Raw genomic sequence first — 19,462 nt, forward strand, 5'->3', positions numbered from 1 at the left:
TCAATTTCTCAAATTTCTGGTAACTGTCCACCTCCCCCACCCCCGACTCTCCTTCACCATTCCCTATCCCCATTTCCCTCTCTCACTTTATCTCCTTACCTGCCCATCACCTCCTTCTGGTGCTCTTCTCCCTTCACTTTCTTCCGCTGTTTTCTATCCTCTCTATCAGATTCCCCTGTCTCCAGCCTTTATCTTTTTCACCAATTAACTTCCCAGTTCTTTACTTCATCCCCCCCCCGCAATTTCACCTATCACCTGCCACCTTGTACTTAATTCTCCCCTGCCCCCCCCCACCTTCTTATTCTGACGTCTTCCCCCTTCCTTTCCAGTCCTGAAGAAGGGTCTCGGAATGAAAAGTCGACTCTTTACTCTCTTCCATAGATGCTGCCTGGCCTGCTGAGTTCCTCCAGCATTTTGTGTGAGTGTTACCTTTCACTGTATGTTTTGATGCACACGTGTTAGATAAATCTGAATTTGAATCTGGATCTGAAAGGTGAATTTTGAGAGATTCTGATAGGGTAGATAGTCAGAGTCTTCTCCAAATTGGAAATAGCTTTGAAGTAAGAGGAGGAAAATTTAATGGAGATGGGCAAAGCTTTTTTCTTTTTACACAAAGAGTGGTAGGTGCCAGGAATGAGCTGGTAATGGAAGTGGTGGAAGCAGATACAATAGAAACATTTATAAGTCATTTAAACCAATGGTCCACAACCACCGGGCCGCGGACCGGTACCGGGCCACAAAGATGTGCTACCGGGCCGTGAGGAAACGATATGAAACAATATGAGTCAGCTGCACCTTTCCTTATTCTCTGTCACGCACTGTTGAACTTGAACAACCCCCCCCACCCCCTTCGGCCGGTCTGCAAGAATATCATCAATATTAAACCAGTCGGCGGTGCAAAAAAGGTTGGGGACCCCTGTGCTTGTGGACTAGCCCACGGGGGGGGGGGGGGGGGGGTGTTAATCACAACCGGAATATAGGTGATAAGTAAACTAAGTCACTTATAAGTGGCTAATACACTCAATTTCGTTTCTAAAAGGGATTATCTAACGAATTTCATATTAAACACACTGCATATTTTCCCCGTATGAACATATAAAATCATTGCAACACATCAATATCGCTGAATCAGTGGGAGCCCTGGGCTTGTTTCCCTGCAACAAGACGGTCCCATCGAGGGGTGATGGGAGACAGCGATTCTCGAAGGGGGTTCCTTGTGCCCAGTCTATTCTGCAATTTAGTTTTCGTTGCATTCATTGCAGAAAAGCCTGCTGCGCAGAGATATGCTGGAAATGGAAGCAAAGTCTTCAGTGCTTTAGTGGCTATCTCAGGATATTTAGCCTTGACTTTGATCCAGAATGCCGGCAGAGATGTTATGTCAAACATACTTTTCAGCCCACCGTCATTTGCAAGCTCGAGGAGTTGATCTTCTTCCTGCACTGACATGGATGACACGTGGGTAATGACCTCGCGTGCGTTCAAGTTCCAACAGTGGGCGTGGCAGGGAATGAGGAAAGGTGCAGCTGACTCATATCGTTTCATATTGCAAAATCATATTGTTTCCTCGCAGCCCGGTAGCACATGCTTTGTGGCCCAGTACCAGACTGCGGCCTGGTGGTTGGGGACCACTGCGCAAGAATATTGTCAATATTAAACCGGTCCGCGGTGCAAAAAAGGTTGGGGACCCCTGCATTAAGACCATAAGAGCAGGATTAGGCCATTTGGCTTATCGTACCTGCTCCACCATTCCATCATGGCTGATTTATTTTCCCACTCAACCCCCTGTTCCTGCCTTCTCCCTGTAACCTTTGACACCCTTACTAATCAAAAATTTATCAACTTCCACTTTAAGTATATCTAATGACTTGGCCTCCACAGCCATCAGTGACAATGAATTCCAGATTCACTACCTTCTGGCTAAGGAAATTTTAAAGGGACATCCTTCTACCCTGAGGCTGTGCCCTCTGGTACTAGACTCCCCACTGTAAGAAACATCCTCTCCACATTCACTCCATCTAGGCATTTCAACGTTCACCAGGTTTTAATGAGATCAACCCCTCCCCCCATTCTTATAAACTCCAGCAATAGCCTAGATTACTCAAATGCTCCTCAGACATTAACCCTTTCATTCCTGTGATCATTCAAGTAAACCTCCGCTGGATCATCTCCATTGCCAGCACATGCCTTCTCAGATAAGAGGCCCAAAGCTGCTCACAATACTCAGTGTGGTCTCACCGATGTCTTATAAAGCCTCATTCTTAGAGTTAATTCCATGACATTAAGAATTTCGAAATACTTCTCATCCAATGAAGTACTCTCTGAAGTGAAGGCACTTTTAAAATTAGAGAGAATGACAAGTACTTTGCATCTGGCAAGCTCCCTTAAAAACCAATGTGATTATAACTGAATAATATATTTTTCGTGATATTGACTGAAGGATAAATACACATCAGGACATGAATTTTCCTTTCCTAGTCTTCGTCTAAAGAGTTCCATGGGGATCTTAATACCTATCCAAGAATTTGATTTAATATTCATCCAAAAGATAGATGTAGACATAGAGAAAATCTACGTCTGGCCCAACAAGCCTGCACCGCCCAAGTGCACCCAAGTGACCAACTAACTCACAGCCCCATATGCCTTTGGAATGTCGGAGGAAACCGGAGCGTGTGGAGAAAAAACCCACAGTCCTGGGAAGAACGTACAAACTCTTTACAGACACCGGAGTTGCTGGCGCTGTAGAACATTCTGCTAACTAACTGGAAGGGAAGGTGGGAGCATGGAATTAGATAACGAAAGTGGGGTGGGCAGATTAGAGGGAGGAGACCCAGTGGAAGCGGTACGTGGGTGCTGGACAGATGGATCTAAAAGGTGGGGATCTTTATATAGCATTTTTTTCCCACGTATTGCACTGTACTGCTACTGCAAAGCAACGTACTTTAATAAATCTGATTCCGATTCTCCTAGCCCTGGAAACACATGATAAAATGCCAGTAAGTAGGATGGAGTCTTACCTTGTCATACAGGCAATTTTTACCAAGTATGGGTTTAAGTTTCAACATTGGTTTAGCCTCTAATGAGCATCTGATGATGGAGCTGAAGATTTCATATGAAGTATCTGCCCAGAGGCTTAATATACCTCCAATGACAACTTAAAATGCCTGCTGGTGCTCAATAGAGACTACATGCCATTTTGATGACAAAGCACTTCAACTAATACTCTCTCTCATCTGTGACCAATTATTTTAGTGCAAGCATATGACTGATCTTGACTTCAGGTGTTCTTGGATAACCTCCATTGCATGGTCATTGGGAGATAGGAGCACACCATTGAAAGAGACTGGAAGTTTCTGGGGTATTTTGACAAAATTTCACCAACACCAAGCGACATTTATTTTTGTAAGTTCTCTAAGGACCTTGACCTTTACTGTTTATTTGTGAGAGGGACCTTGATGTTTGTGAGGACAGTGTAAATCAGGCTGATATACTAGAACATGTCAATGTTAAGGAAGAGGATGTGCTAGAACTGTTGAAAAACATTAGAATAGGTAAGTCTCTGGGCCAGACAGTATATATCTCAGGTTACTACAGGAAGAAAGGGAAGAGATTGCTGTACCTTTGGCAATGATCTTTGCATCCTCACTGGCCCCAGATGACTGGAAGGTGGCAAATGTTATTTCTTTGTTCAAGAAAGGGAGTAGGGATAACACTGGAAATTATAGACCAGTGACTCTTCAGTGGTGGGAAAATTATTATTGAAGAAAAGTCTTCAAGACAGAATTTACAAGCATCTGGAGAAGCAGAGTCTGATTAGGAATAGTAAGCATGGCTTTGTGAGGGGCAGGTCATGCTTCAAGTGCTTGATTGAACTCTTTGAGGATTTGACAAAGCACATTGATGAAGGTAGAGCTGTGGATCTGGTATATATGGACTTAAGAATGACATTTGATACATCTCCCCGTGGTAGGCTCATTCAGAAAGTCAGGACGCATAGGATCCTAGGAAACTTGGCAGGTTGGGTAAAGAACTGGCTTTCCCAAAGAAGGTAGAGGTTGGTACTAGAGTATATTCTGTTGGAGGTCAGTGACCAGTAGTGTTCCACAGGGATCTGTTCCAGGACGCTTACACTTCATGATTTTTATCAAAGACTTGGATGAGGAAGTAGAAGTTTGCAGACGACATGAAGGTTGGTGGAGTTTTGGATGGTGTGGTGGGTTGTTGTAAGTTACAATGAGACATTGACAAGATACAAAGCTGGGCTAAGAAGTGACAGATGGAATTCAAAGAGTGAAGTGATCTTGGAGGGTTGAATTGAAGGCAGAAAACATGATTAATTGTAGGATTCTTGGCAGTGTGGAGAAACAGAGAGATCTTGAAGTCTACGTCCATAGATCCCTCAAGGTTGCTGCACAAGTTGGTAGAATTATCATGAAGGTGTTTGGTGTGTTGGCCTTCATTAGTTGGAGGATTGAGTGGAAGAGCTGTGAGGTAATGTTGCAGCTCTATAGGACCCTGGTTAGGCCACACTTGGAGTATTGTCCTCATTATAGTAATAATGTGGAAGCTTTAGAGTGGCGCAGAAGAGATTTACCAAGGTGCTACCTGGACTAGAAGACATGATTAATGGAGATAGGTTGAGTGAGCTAGGGCTTTTTGCTTTGGAACGAAGAAGGATGAGAGATGACGATAGATGTATAAAAGATGATAAGAAGCACAGATTAAGTGGATAGTCAGAATCTATGGTGGAAATGGCTGATACTAGAAGGCATAACTTTAAGATGATTGAAGGAAAGTATAGAGGATATGTCAAGGCAAGTTATTTCCACTGAGAGTGGTAGGTGAATGGAACACCCTGCCAGGGGTAGTGGTAGAGACAAATACATTAAGGGCATTTAAGTAAGTTAGATAGGCAGATTGGTGATAGAGAAATAGAACCAGGTAGGAAGGAATGGTGAGATTGATCTTAGAGTAGTTTAAAAAATCAGCATAACATTGTGGGCCAAAGGGCCTGTGCAAGACTCTCAGAATGTTAATTTACAGGTTGAGTCTGTGGTAAAGTAGGCAAATGCAATGTTGCCATTCATTTCAAGGGGAATAGAATACAAAAACAAGAAGATAATGCTGAGGATTTATAAGACACTCGTCAGGCTGCACTTGGAGTATTGTCAACCGTTTTGCACCACATATTTCAGAAAGGATGTGTTGTCATTGGAAAGAGTCCAGAGGAGGTTCACAAGGATGATTCCGGGAATGAAGGGGTTAACATACGAGGTGCATTTGGCAGCTTTGGGTCTATACTTACTGGAATTTAGAAGAAGGCGTGGGGATTTCATTGAAACCTGCTGAATGTTGAAAGGACTAAATAAGGTGGATGTGGAGAGGATGTTTGCTATGGTTGGGGTGTCCAGAACTAGAGGGCACAGCCTCAAAATTGAGGGGCGACCCTTTGATACAGAGGTGAGGAGGAAATTTTCTTTAGCCAGAGAGTATATCTATGGAATGTTCTGCCACAGACAGCTGTGGAGGCCAAGACCATGGGTATATTTAAAGTGAAAATTGATATGTTTTCTGGTTGGTCAAGGTATCAAAGGTTATGGTGATAAGGCAAGTGCATAGGGTTGAGTGGAATGGCGGAGCAGACTTGATGGACTGAATGGCCTAATTCTGTTCTTATGTGCTGTAATGTTCTCAGTTCCATTTATTTGGGAGTGGCAGATCGGTGTGCCACTTGCAATGCCAGGATTTATTTCACTTCTCGGCTTACGTCTTGAAGCTGGAATGTTGGGAGGTGAATAACTTATTCCAAATGTCCAGCCTCTGATTATACGCTCATGAAAATATCACTTAGATGTTTGGTCCACCTAAGTTTCTAGCCATTGGTGGCTCCACAAAGATTGGTGATCAGATCTGCCAACACATCAGCTTCAAGATGTACTCCAGTCGAACAATGAAGTACTCTCTATTTGCCTAGATGTGTACAACACCACCAAGCAATTTGACACCGTGGAGGACAAAGTGGGAAGCTTGTTAATTACTATATCTGTCATCGAGAGCATTGTTAACCTCTGCCAACAGTGCCCCATGGCTCTTCATGCACTTTCTACAACATGTACTGTTATTACATGCCTTAGCTATTCTGACTGTACCTCCAAACCTTTAACTTCTGCCACAATGAAAGGTGAGGCATGCACCACATAATCAATACATTAATAACTCTTTCATGGTTGCTGTGTCTCATGCCTCCTTAGCCAACAGCAAGACGGGAGGACTTTCATCAGAAGGATTGCAGCAGTTTCAAGAATTCAATCTTCTAGCACCTCTTCAGGTTCATTCACGATGTGAAATAAATTCTGGCACTGGAAGTGATACACAGATCCGCCCCCCCCCCCCCCCGCCCCACCACCACTATTAATTTTTGTCTTGCACTGTACTGCTGCTGCAAAACAACAGATTTCGGTGATAATAAACCTGATTCTGATGTCCATGGCACCTTGAAAGAAGGGGAAGTTTGTGTTTTCTTAATATTAGTGAAATGTAGGAAGTCATAAAGGTGGTATGGCAACATAGCAATTAGGTAACACTATTGCAGTACAACGACCCAGGTTCTGTAAGGATTTTGTATGTTGTCCCTGTGACTGTGTGAGTTTCCTCAGGGTACTTTGGTGCCCTCCCACATATAGGTTAGTAGCTTAATTTGTCACATGGGTATAATTGGGTAGCATGGGCTCATTGGGCTGGAAAGGGCTGTTATCGTGCTGTATCTCTAAATAACTAACACCACTGGCTGCTACAGCAGAGGTAGGCAGGACACAACTGATAAGTGGCATTCATCTCCCTTGTGAGTACAGGACCACAGCTTCTCTTATCAGTTGCTCAAGTGTGCAATGGACTTCCCAATTTAGATAGAAGTGGCTGATTTGAGTCACACACTTTGAACCATGAAAATTGCACCTAATCAGGAATGGAAATCTGGTTAGCAGCCTTAGGCAAATTCAAGTTACCCTAATTAGTAAACAGGACCCAACATTATGTGCAGAAACTAGACTTTGAAATAGACTCAGCTTATTTGATTTAGCACTGTTTTCATCCTTTGGCAAAAATAATCTCCCTATCCTTTTGACTTGGACAAGATGATAAACTTGGGCATTAGCTGGGATTTAGATTGAGGCTAAAGATTGCATGGCAGCATTCTAAGTGCAGTAGGGATTTCTCTTGCAGTTCTGGCCAACAATCTTTTCTTTGCATTGTCATCCAAACCTAAAGAACCAGTCTTCACAAGAAACTGCAGATACTGAAATCAGGAGCAACGAACGAAATGCTGGAGGGACTCGGCGAGTCAGGCAGCAGTTGTAGAGGGGAATGGATGGTTGATGATTCAGACCCTTTCATTAGGACTGCTTCCTGATAACCCAAAATATTGTCTTTCCTTTTCCCAACACACATGCTGCCTGATCTGCTGAGTCCCTTCAGTATTTTGTTTATGTTGGAGCTGTCATTTGTGAAAATGGTCACCGTATTTCCATATAACAGGATGTTCTATTTGAATAGCAAAATCTAATATACAGTTGATTCCAGTTAATTGGGCCATCAGGGAATTGCCTATTTGGGACAAAAACTAATCAAGAAAATAGCCCGGATTCCCTTTGTTTTTTTGGGACACTATGCCGCTTAGTTAGGACAGGAGACTGCTGCCGAACAGCTTCTAACTAGTGTTAGTCGCATACACTTTGGTGTAGCTATTAGACTCTACATCGTGCTTAGAGAGAACAGTTTTAAAATAGCATCAGCTGCGTGTGTTTGTGTTCATAAAGCAGTGATTTTTGTCACTGATAGTTGGCAAGAGATGAGCAGTGAGACAATTCAGAACTGTTTTACACACTGTGATTTCATGCATTCAGGCTTGGAAATGCCAGAAACAGCAGGGAGTTAAAATTAAACAATTCCACTGTTTCAATGAGTTAGGAATCAGGAAGAATTTGAAAGCATCAACAAGTATCTTGAATGTTACAATGAAAATTAAAATTTGGAGGATGTAATCATTGAAGGCATTGTATCCAATGTTGTTTGTAATATATATTAATGATCTGGATGATGGGGTGGTAAATTGGATTAGTAAGTATGCAGATGATACTAAGATAGGTGGTGTTGTGGATGATGAGGTAGGTTTTCAAAACTTGCAGAGAGATTTAGGACAGTTAGAAGAGTGGGCTGAAAGATGGCAGATGGAATTTAATGCTGAAAAATGTGAGGTGCTACATTTTGGTAGAACTAATCAAAATAGGACATACATGGTAAATGGTAGGGCATTAAAGAATGCTTTAGAACAGAGGAATCTAGGAATAATGGTGCATAGTTCCCTGAAGATGGAATCTCATGTGGATAGGGTGGTGAAGAAAACTTTTGGTTTGCTGGCCTTTATTAATCAGAGCATTGAGTATAGGAGTTGGGATGTAATGTTGAATTTGTATAAGGCATTGGTAAGGCCAAATCTGGAGTATTGTGTACAGTTCTGGTCACCGAATTATAGGAAGGATGTCAATAAAATTGAGAGAGTACAGAGGAGGTTTACTAAAATGTTGCCTGGGTTTCATCTCCTAAATTACAGAGAAATTTATTCTTTATTCTTTGGAGCGTAGAAGGTTGAGGGGAGACTTGATAGAGGTGTTTAAAATTATGAGGGGGATTGATAGAGTTGACGTGGTTAGACTTTTTCCATTGAGAGTGGGGAAGATTCAAACAAGAGAGCATGGGTTGAGAATTAGAGGACAAAAGTTTAGGGGTAACATGAGGGGGAACTTCTTTACACAGAGAGTGGTAGCTGTGTGGAATGAGCTTCCAGCAGAAGTGGTTGAGGCAGGTTCTATGTTGTCGTTTAAAGTTAAATTGAATAGATATATGGACAGGAAAGGAATGGAGGGTTATGGGCTGAGTGCAGGTCGGTGGGAATAGGATAGGGTAAGAGTTCAGCATGGACTAGAAGAACCGAGATGGCCTGTTTCCGTGCTGTAATTGTTATATGGTTATATGGTATGAAGGCATCCATTATCTGCACTAGGCATCTACACTGATTTTGTACATTTACAGTCAATCAAAAGCATGCAGCAATGTATACTGAATGAATTGCTCCATTGATAACTAATACACTGTTTTATAATACTATAGTAATATGTGTAGTGTTCTATTTTGTTTTGTAGTTCAATAAATTACATAATTTGTAACCCGGTTTGTCTTTTTTATACCTTTTTAACTACTTCATTGAAACTTCGGCTAATTGGGGCAGCTGCTTATTTGGGCCAAAATGTACCTGTCCTGATGTATCCTACTTAACCAAAATCTACTGAACTAAAATGTTCACAAGAATGTTGTCGGACAAAATCTGACAACATACGACATTAGGAGAGCTAACCACAAGTTTGTTCACAGATATACTTTAAGGACAATCTTAAGTGAAGAAAGAGAGATCAAAAGAGAGACACCGCGTGCAGCTCTCCAGTGAAATGGTATTGTATTTGTTAAATAGGGGCCGTGGACAATTCTGATTTGATGGAGACAGACGTGAAAGCACAGGGGAACATCAGGAGAAATTTCTGAAATGCCGGTTTGCTGCCGCTGTTACTGTGCGATCAAAAATCTTCCGGAGCGAAGGCTCCAAAATCCCCGGCTTTGCCTGCTGCTGGCAACCGAGGCTGAGGTCGAAGCGTTCGGATAGAGATGGTGCTCGGTACTCAGAGTCGGAGGGCTGATCGGAGGCTCAAAGTTTTCCGACGACTCAGAGTCGGACTGTGGTCGGGCATGGCAGGGAGGGTTTTCTTCCTTCTCCCGTCTGCGTGAGATGTGGGACATTCAAGAGACTTTGAACTTTTTTACTGTGCCATGGCCTGTTCTTCATCAAGTTATAGTATTGTTGCACTGTTGTAACTATATGTTATAATTATGTGGTTTTTGTTAGTTTTTCAGTCTTGGTCTGTCCTGTGTTTCTGTGATATCACACCGGAGGAATATTGTATCATTTCTAATGCATGCATTACTAAATGACAATAAAAGAGGACTGTGTGTCCTCATGATCTAATCTAATAATCTAATGGAAGAAAATATACATAGAAAAGTACAGCGTAGTACAGGCCATTTGGTCCATGATATTTTGCTGACCTTTTAACATACTCCACAATTAATTTAACTCTTCCTCCATTTTTCTTTCATCCATGTGCCTATCTAAGAGTCTCTTAAATGTCCCTAATGTACCTGCCTCAATCACCACTCCCAGCAGTGTATTTTACACACCCACCACTCTGTACAAAAAAACCTATATCTGGTACCCCCCTATACTTTCTTCCAAATCACGCCCTCTCATATTCGTGATTTTTGCCCTAAGAAAACATCACTCTATCTATGCTTCTTATGTTATACAGCTCTGTCGTTTTACCTCTAATTCTCCTTCACACCAAAGAGAAAAGCCCTAACTCATTCAACCTCCAATCCAAAGAGCATCCAGGTAAATCTTCTCTGCACCATCTCTAAAGCTCCCACATTTTCCTATAATGGGGCAACCAAAACTGTAGGGTAGCAAGGCGGATAAAATTGAAATTGGTGAAAATAACTGCAAATTCTGTAAATCACACAAAATGCTGGAAGAACTTGGCAGGCCAGGCAGCATCTATGGAAAAGAATACAATCAATGTTTTGGGCTGAGAACTTTCGGTGCTCTTGTACTCTTTTCCATAGATGTTGCCTGGCCTGCTGGGTTCCTCCAGCATTTTGTGCTTGTTGCTTGTATTTCCAGCGTCTGCAGATTTTCACTTTTATGTAAATTCTGTACCTAGGACACAGGGTGTAAATATTCATCGATGTGTGACTTACCTCCTAGCTGCCGTTTCTGAGCCACTCATCAGGATTGTGGTGAAACACTGAAAATCAAAAAGGAAACTGCAGATGTAGGAAATCTGAAATAAACACAGAAAATGCTGGAAAGATTCAGGTCAGGCAGCATCTGTGGAAACAAAAAACAGAGTTAACGTTTCAAGTTGAAAACCCTTCATCAAAACAACATCAAGGAGTTCCATGCAATCCTTGAGAAAGCAGCCTATTACCACTCAATCCATCATTGTAAACATTCACTTCCTTTGCCTCCAGTGCACTTGTACAATCTACAAATTAGCTGCAGAGACTCACTTAGATTTCTTTCAAAATAATTCAAAACCCATCACCTCTTTCAATGTGATTCATGTCTGTTCGATGTCATTTCCAGTACACAAATGTAAAGGAGAATTAAACAATGGTTACTCTGGAACTGATGCAGCAGAAAAAGAAACAACAAGGTAAAGAACACGATAATAATAAAAACACAAAATATAAGTACATAGCTCATGTACCTAGATTGATTGTATGTCCATAAAGTGACAACAGGCACAGGAGTGTCTGTAAATAAGGTGACTCAGATAGGAAATGATAAAGTAGTGATGGTGGGAGGTGTGGAGCAGTGGGATGTGGAGGTGTGGATCAGTCTTACTGCTTGGGGAAAGTAACTGTTTTTGAGCCCAGTGGTCCTGGCATGGACACTACATACCCTGATGGGAGTGGGACAACCAGTCCAGGAGTAGGGTAAGTGGGATCCTTCATGATATTACTTCCCTTTTACTGGTACTTTTCTGTAGATATAGCATGTCTTTGATGACGGCTAGGCTGGTGCTGATGATGCATTGGGCAGTTTTGCGCAGCCATTGAATAGCCTTCCTGTCTGCCGCAATGCTGTTTTCGCCTAATGGGCAATAAGACCAGGCAAATTGAAAGCACACTAAGTTTCCTCTCCAAGTCACATACCACTGTGAAATACATGGCTGTTCTTTCATCACAACTGGATTAGATTCCTGGAGCAACCTCCCTAAAAACATATTTGAAATTCCTTCCCATACAGAATGTAGAAGAAGGTTGGTCAGCGTTGTCTTCTCAAGGACTGTTTGGAATACAGCAAAAAGATCATTTTTATGGTGCTTAAACCGTGGGTGTACACTCAATGGTTACTGTATTAGGTACACCTGTACATCTGCTCATTAATGCAAATATCTAATCTACTCAATGCATAAACACATGCAGACATGGTCAAGAGATTCAGTTGTTGTTCAGTCCAACCATCAGAATGGGGAAGAAATGTGATCTAAGTGTTTTTGACTGTGAATGATTGCTGGTGCCAGACAGGGTGGTTTGAGTACCTCAGAAACTGCTGATCTCCTGGGGTTTTCATGCTCAACAGTCTCTAGAGTTTACAGAGAACGGTGCAAAAAACAAAAAAAAACATCCAGTTCTGTTGGTGAAAATGCCTTGTTAATGAGAAAAGTCAGAGGAGAATAGCCAGACTGGTTCAAGCTGACAGGAAGGCGACAGTAACTCAAGTAATCATGCATTACAACAATGGCGTGCAGAAGAGCATCTCGGAACACACGTCAAACCTTGAAGTGGATGGGCTACAGCAGCAGAAGACCATGAACATACACTAAGTGGCCACTTTATTAGGTACAGGATGCCTATGACAAAAAAAAACGAACTATTAGGAAGAGGCAATGAACGCTATGGCAATGCTATCCATATGAATTAAAATTGATAATGCTTTAAATTACAATTACAATGCACTTTTCATATCCCAATGATTATCTCCTGGAGGCCTTCATGTTTATGATTTACATCTGAAGTGTTTTCCTAGAGCATAGGAGGCTGAGAGGGCAACTTGGTAGACATACAATGGATTCCAGTTAGTTGGTGACTGATTAATTGGACCATGCACTTCTTTGGGCAAACCCGTAAAGGATAAAAACTAATCAACAAAACAGCTGGGATTCCCTTCATTTATTTGGGACATTATGCCACTTAATTGGGACAAAAGACTGTTGCCAAACAGTTCTTAACTAGAGCAACACACACAAAATGCTGGAGGAACTCAGCAGGCCAGACCCAGCATCAAGGAAAAGAGTACAGTCGATGTTTCATGCTGAGACCCTTTGGCAAGACTCAAACATCGACTGTACTCTTTTCCTAGATACTGCCTGGCCTGCTGAGTTCCTCCATCATTTTGTGTGAGTTGCTCAGATTTCCAGCATCTGCAGATTTTCTCTTGTTTGTGAGTTCCTAACTAGCGTCAATTGCATGCAGTTGTGCGGCTGTTATACACTATGATGTGCTTAGAGCGAACAGTCCTTAAATAGCACCAGTTGTGTGTGTATCTGTTCTAAAAGCAGCGCTTTTTGTTACTTATAGCTGGTAAGAAGCAAGCATAAGACAATTCACAACTGTTTTGCTCACTGTAGTCTCAAACATTCAGGCCTGGAGGTTCCAGGAACAGACGGGGGTGAAAATTAAACAATTTCACTACTTCAACAAATTAGGAACTACAAAGAATTTGAAGATATTAACAATCGTCTTAAATATTACAATGAAAATGAAGATTTGGAGGATGCAGTTGTCAAAAGCATTGTATGAAACAGTCTGTTATTTGCAATAGGTGTCTGTTCTGATTTTGTTTTATTTATAGGCAATCAAAAGAACACATTATCACTAACTATTAGGAACTAATACACAGTTATATAGTACTGTAGTAGTATCGGTAGTGTTCTAATTTGTTCTGTGTTTCACTTAAATGCATAACTTATTACTCAGTTAAACAGTAGTTTTGTGTTTTTTTATACTATTTAAACTATTTCCATGAAACTTCAGCTAATTGGGGCAGCCACCTAATTGGGCCAAAATGTATCGGTATTGATGTGTCCTAATTAACCAGAATCCACTGTATGTAAAATTAATGAGAGGCAAAGATATGGCAGGTAGTAAGAAAGCAAGATTTTTTCTTTGCAATAGTAAATGGCTGATATCTGGAATGTGCTACCAGAGGAAGCGAGGCAATCAAACTTATCACAATATTTTGAAGGCATTTAGACAGAGACTTTAATAGGCATACTATCCTTAAGTTCAAAGTAAATTTATTATCAAAACAAATATCACCATATGCTATCCTGACATTCATTTTCGTGCAGGCAGCCACAGTATATACAAAAAAACAATAGAATCACTGAAAAATCACACACAACAAAGACAAGCAAATAACCAACATGCAAAAGACAACAAACTGAAAATGCAAAAAGAGAGGGGGAAAAAAACAAAATAATAATAATAAATAAATAAGTAATAAATATCAAGAATATGATTTGTAGAGTCCTTGAAAGTAAAGGTGGTGAAACCGGTTCAGAGGTGGGGTGAGTGAAAGTGAGTGAAGTTATCCCGACTGATTCAAGAGCCTGATGGTTGAGTAGTAATAACTGTTCCTGAATCTGGTAGTGTGGGAACTGAGGTTCTTGTACAGTACCTTCTTCCTAATGTGGACAAATAGGATTAGCTTAGGTGAGGAAGAAGGTTGGCATGAACATGGTGGATTGAAGGGTCTGGTTCTACACTATATGGTTTCTAAGCTGATGAAGCATATCAACTCCTGCCTGGACAGTAACTTGGATCCACTCCAGTTCACCTACCGTCATAACAAGTCAACAGCAGATGCCATTTCATTGGCTCTTCTCTCAATCTTAGAACATCTGGACAGTGAAGATGCATACATCAGGATGCACTTTATTGACTACAGCACAGCATTCAATACTATCATCCCCTCAAATCTAATCAATAAGCTCCAAGACATAGGCCTAATACCTCCTTGTGCAACTGAATCATCAATTTCTTCACTTGCAGACTTGTCAGTTCAGATTGCTAACATCTCCTGCACAATCACCATCAGCACAGGTGTACCACAAAGCTGTGTGCTTAGCCCCCTTCTCTACTCATTTTATACTTATCACTGTGAGGCTAAACACAGCTCCAATATCATATTTATGTTTGTTGACGATGCCATTGTCATTGGTCAAATCAAATGTGGTGACAAATCAGCACATACGTGGGAGACTGAAAATTGGGCTGAGTGGTGCCACAACAACAACCTCTCACTCACTGTCAGCAAGATCAAGGAGCTGATAATAGTGTACAGGAGGTGGAAATACATCCATGAGCCAGTCTTCATCTGAGGATCAGAGGTGGAAAGGGTCAGCAGTTTTGTGTTCCTCGGCATATCATTTCAGAGGATCTGTCCTGGGTCCAGCGCATAAGTGCCATTAAAAAGAAAGCACAGCAGCATCTCTACTTTCTTAGAAGTTTGCAAAGATTCAGCATATCATCTAAAACTTTGACAAACTTCTATAAACGTGTGGTAAGAGATTATACTGATTGGTTACATCACACCTGGCATGGAAACACCAATATCCTTAAATGGAAAAGCTGACAAATATTGGATACGGAAGGAACAGCGTTGTAGGAAAGCAGTATCCATCATCAAGGACCCACATCATCCAGGTCATGCTCTTTGCTTGCTGCTGCCATCAGGAAGGAGGTACAGCAGCCTTTAAGTCCCAACCACCAGGCTCAGGAAGTTATTACTGCTCAACCATCAGGCTCTCAAACCAGAGGACATAACTTCACTCACCCCAACACTGAACTGTTCCCACAACCTATGGACTCACTTTCAAGGTCTCTTCATCTCAAGTTCTCTATAGTTATTGCTTAATTATTTATTATTATTCTTTTGTATTGGCAGTTTGTTGACCTGCACATGGGTTGTTTGTCTTGTTGTGTGCAGGTTTTCATTGATTCTAAGCTGTTTCTTTGTATCTATTGTAACCACCCACAAGAAAATGAATCTCAGGGTTTATCCATGATATATGTGTACTTTGATAATAAATGTACTTTGAAGTTTGTATGATAATGACTACATAGTTACTGCTGTAATGTAGGAAACAACATATCACTGCAGAAAATATGCTTTGGCTCGCAATAAAATGCATATATGACATTAGTCCCTTTTTTTCACTTTACATGGTAACAACGGAAGTTCTCTTAAGCATGTAGAAGGCACACGGACCAATCGGAACTGAAATTTGTGGTCTTCACTGGGGCCCCCATTGTCTGAGAAGAGAATTTAAAATTGTGTCCTAGTGTAGAAACGTGGACTGCTTTACTAAAGCTGCTAGATTTACAGAACATCGCGTAAATCATATTTTTGTAATACTGCAGCATATTGAAACAGATGATTCAGATTTTTTGAGGACTGAGTATCGTAATTCAAATCTTTTTAATGATAGAAATGGATTACCGTGTGAAATAAATTTGCTTAGGGAAAGTTCCTATTAAATCAAAAACTACTAAATCTTGCATAATTGTGCAAAAGTAAAAAAAAATAAGAACTTAATTACATGAAATATCTTGGGCCCTTACAGCGACATGGTGAAGCGCCACATAACTGTAACGGTGATCATTTTGTTTGGACGGAGGAACTGCTTCTGCCTTCCTTTAGACCCCTCCCCCCATTTCTTTGACTCTTTCCTGTTACATTCCTCAAATAAAGCAAAATTTTAACGAAAACGGTCAAAAGTTTAAATCATTTGATAAATTTAGAAAAAAATAAATTTCCAACCATCAATGGATGTTTCTTTGTCGGGGTAGCATCGGATATTAAATTCGTTGCTGCAAGGCTCCATCTGAGAACCGTTGTGGATGTGGACTGCACAAATGAGGGGGATGGGACATCAGACGAGCTCTGTCTCATTTAATGCATTATTTATCGTTCTCCTAGATGGGGAGGGGGGAGTGGAAGGAGGAATAAAGTCTGGCGATTGAAAGAATGTTGCGTTGTGGTACGATGCTGCACTGAAGTAGTGAGGCTTTTCTTTTGCATATCAGCTGGTTAAATTCCAGCTGGATAATCCAATGCATTGTTTCACGCACGTGGATTGTGTGATGATTCGAAGCCCGTTGCAGAAGTGTTTAGAGAAAGGGAACTAAGTTGCTTATGTTCTTATTTCTACGTGTCTATGTACAGTTATGTGACAGTAAGTGGGCTTTATAAAAGCATCTGATACGAAAGAATGCGGAGCATATTTTCAGCAAATGGAGTAGCCGCAAGCGTATGCTAAAAAGTAACATTTATTTATATAACACAAAACATTCAATCAATATGACTATTTTCCTATATTTAGTGCAATAGGGAATGCGTCTGATTAGCGATCACGCGTGTGCACCGTTTTCTGTATTAACTCGAAGCAAATTTGATGTACCTTTTCACCCCCTCCCCAGCCCTTGCTTTTGCATTTTAGCCACCTACTGTGACCAGAGCCGCGGGAGCGCGCCCGCGTGACTCAGCACAGTGACGTCATTCACCACCAAATGGGAAACAAAAAGAAATTCTTACGCCTCTGCAGTGAGTCTCTCTCCCCTCTCGGAAATCACGTTTCGCTCTATCTCTGCAGATGCAGCGTAATTACACGCTATAACTTTAGACCATCCTTTAAAGAAATAATACCGACGAGTTCATTTGTCTGTGGCTTTTCTATGTGATACCAACTTCTTGCCTCGCGCATTCGAGAGAATAGCAGATTATTCCTGCACAATTTAGCCTTTTAGTCTCATCAACTGCTCGGACATGGAAATGACTGTCTTATTTAATAACTGTATTTCGCAATTGTAAGGCAGTCTGTTCTGACAATTCAGTTAAAATCCAGGGTGATGTTAATAGATAATAGGCAAAATAAATGAATGGTTTTGATACTAATCGTTATAGGATGCATTCCACTGCCAAATAACTATGTGAGTATATATGACAGTTATGCAGTTTGTTTAGATTCATCCTGTTTACTTAATTACATTTGAGGATGAGACTCCAAGTAATACATACTACACGACAAATGGACCAGGAAAATGAATAGTTCTTAATATAGAGTAAGCTATTTTATTGATTATACATTTCATAGAGTCCTACAGGATAGAAACAGGCCTTTCAGCCTAACTTGTCCATGCTATGTTGCCCATCAGGTAGTCCCAAATAGCTGGTTTGGTTCTCTAAACCTCTCCTATCATGTATTTATCTAGATGCCTTTTAAATGTTGCCAATGTGCCAACCCAAACCACTATTTCAGGCAGTTCATTACAAACATGCATCACCCTCTGTGTGAAGAAGCTGCTCCTGATAGCCCTTTTAAGTCTCTCACCTCTGCCCTCTTGATCTTAGCATCCACTCCCTGGGGTAAAGCTGTTCTGATATCACCCTGTCTATGCCCCTCATGACCTTGTATACCTCTATCAGGTCATTGCAGGTACATGCAGAATACTGCAAAACTGGCATGTAATTAAATATAGGGCATGTCTTTGAATAAGATTATCCAAATGTCTAATTTCCAAAATGTGGAGGATATTTCAGTATTCAGTAATGTGTATTCATACCATGTGTTAAGATAACATATTGTAATAGGTAATTTCCATTGAGCAGTTCCAACGTTTATTTTTTGTTAAAGCAATAAGACAGAGGAGCATTAGACCCTTCAGCCCATCGAGTCTGCTCTGCCCATCCATCAAAGCAGATTATCCCTCTTCTACATGTAACTTTTGACAACCTTACTAATTAAGAACCTACCAACCTTTGCTTTAAATATACCCAATGACTTTGGCCTTCACTGTCCTCTGTGGCAATGATTCCCACAGGGTACCTTCTCGGGACCCTCTCCAATGCCAGCACATTCTTTCGTAGATTTTCTTCTTCATGTGCCTTGCGTGTTACAGGCTTGGGCGATCATGGCTTTCCACAGCGAATGATCCCATGCAGCGTCAATGATATTTCGCACACTTAGACCTGTTAGTTCTTTCAGTGTCCACATATTTTCTTCTTTGCCTTTCATAGATAAGGGACCCAAAATGCTCATGTCATCGCAATTTGTTTATTTTCATTGTGCCAGGAAAGCAGGTTCATCACTTGCATTGATAAGCTCACCTATAAAAAAATCAGGAAATGTTTCCACATTCAAGAAATGGCATTATAAGGTTTGTTATTGTCACACGTACTGAGATAACATCAAAAGCTGGTCTAGCATACTGTTCATCGAGTGCAAATCATTACAGTGCATTGAGGTTAAACAAGGTAAAACAATAACAACGCAGAATTAAGTGTAATAGATACAGAGAAAGTGCATTGTAGGTAAGCAATAAATTGGAAGATCATAATAGTCATAGTCATGCTTTATTAATCCCGGGGGAAATTGGTTTTCCTTACAGTTGCTCCATAAATAATAAATAGTAATAGAACCATAAATAGTTAAATAGTAATATGTAAATTATGCCAGTAAATTATGAAATAAGTCCAGGACCAGCCTATTGGCTCAGGGTGTCTGACCCTCCAAGGGAGGAGTTGTAAAGTTTGATGGCCACAGGCAGGAATGACTTCCTATGACGCTCTGTGTTGCATCTCGGTGGAATGAGTCTCTGGCTGAATGTACTCCTGTGCCCAACCAGTACATTATGTAGTGGATGGGAGACATTGACCAAGATGGCATGCAACTTAGACAGCATCCTCTTTTCAGACAGAACCGTGAGAGAGTCCAGTTCCATCCCCACAATA

The 19,462-nt window shown here is 41.1% G+C and overlaps 1 long non-coding RNA gene across 1 annotated transcript in view; it reads right to left on the reverse strand.

The window, feature by feature from the left end:
* Positions 1-16,576, reverse strand: part of LOC140195858 (uncharacterized) — a 69,405-nt gene extending 52,829 nt beyond the window's left edge. The window contains exons 1-3 of the long non-coding RNA XR_011885556.1: positions 16,493-16,576; positions 12,444-12,518; positions 10,858-10,987 (exon numbers count right to left, since the gene is read on the reverse strand). This is a non-coding gene — a long non-coding RNA (uncharacterized lncRNA). The remainder of the gene's footprint in view (positions 1-10,857; positions 10,988-12,443; positions 12,519-16,492) is intronic.
* Positions 16,577-19,462: the final 2,886 nt, after the last annotated feature.

The sequence above is a fragment of the Mobula birostris genome, chromosome 4 (assembly GCF_030028105.1).
Source record: "Mobula birostris isolate sMobBir1 chromosome 4, sMobBir1.hap1, whole genome shotgun sequence".
In the NCBI taxonomy this organism is placed as follows: Eukaryota; Metazoa; Chordata; class Chondrichthyes; order Myliobatiformes; family Myliobatidae; genus Mobula; species Mobula birostris.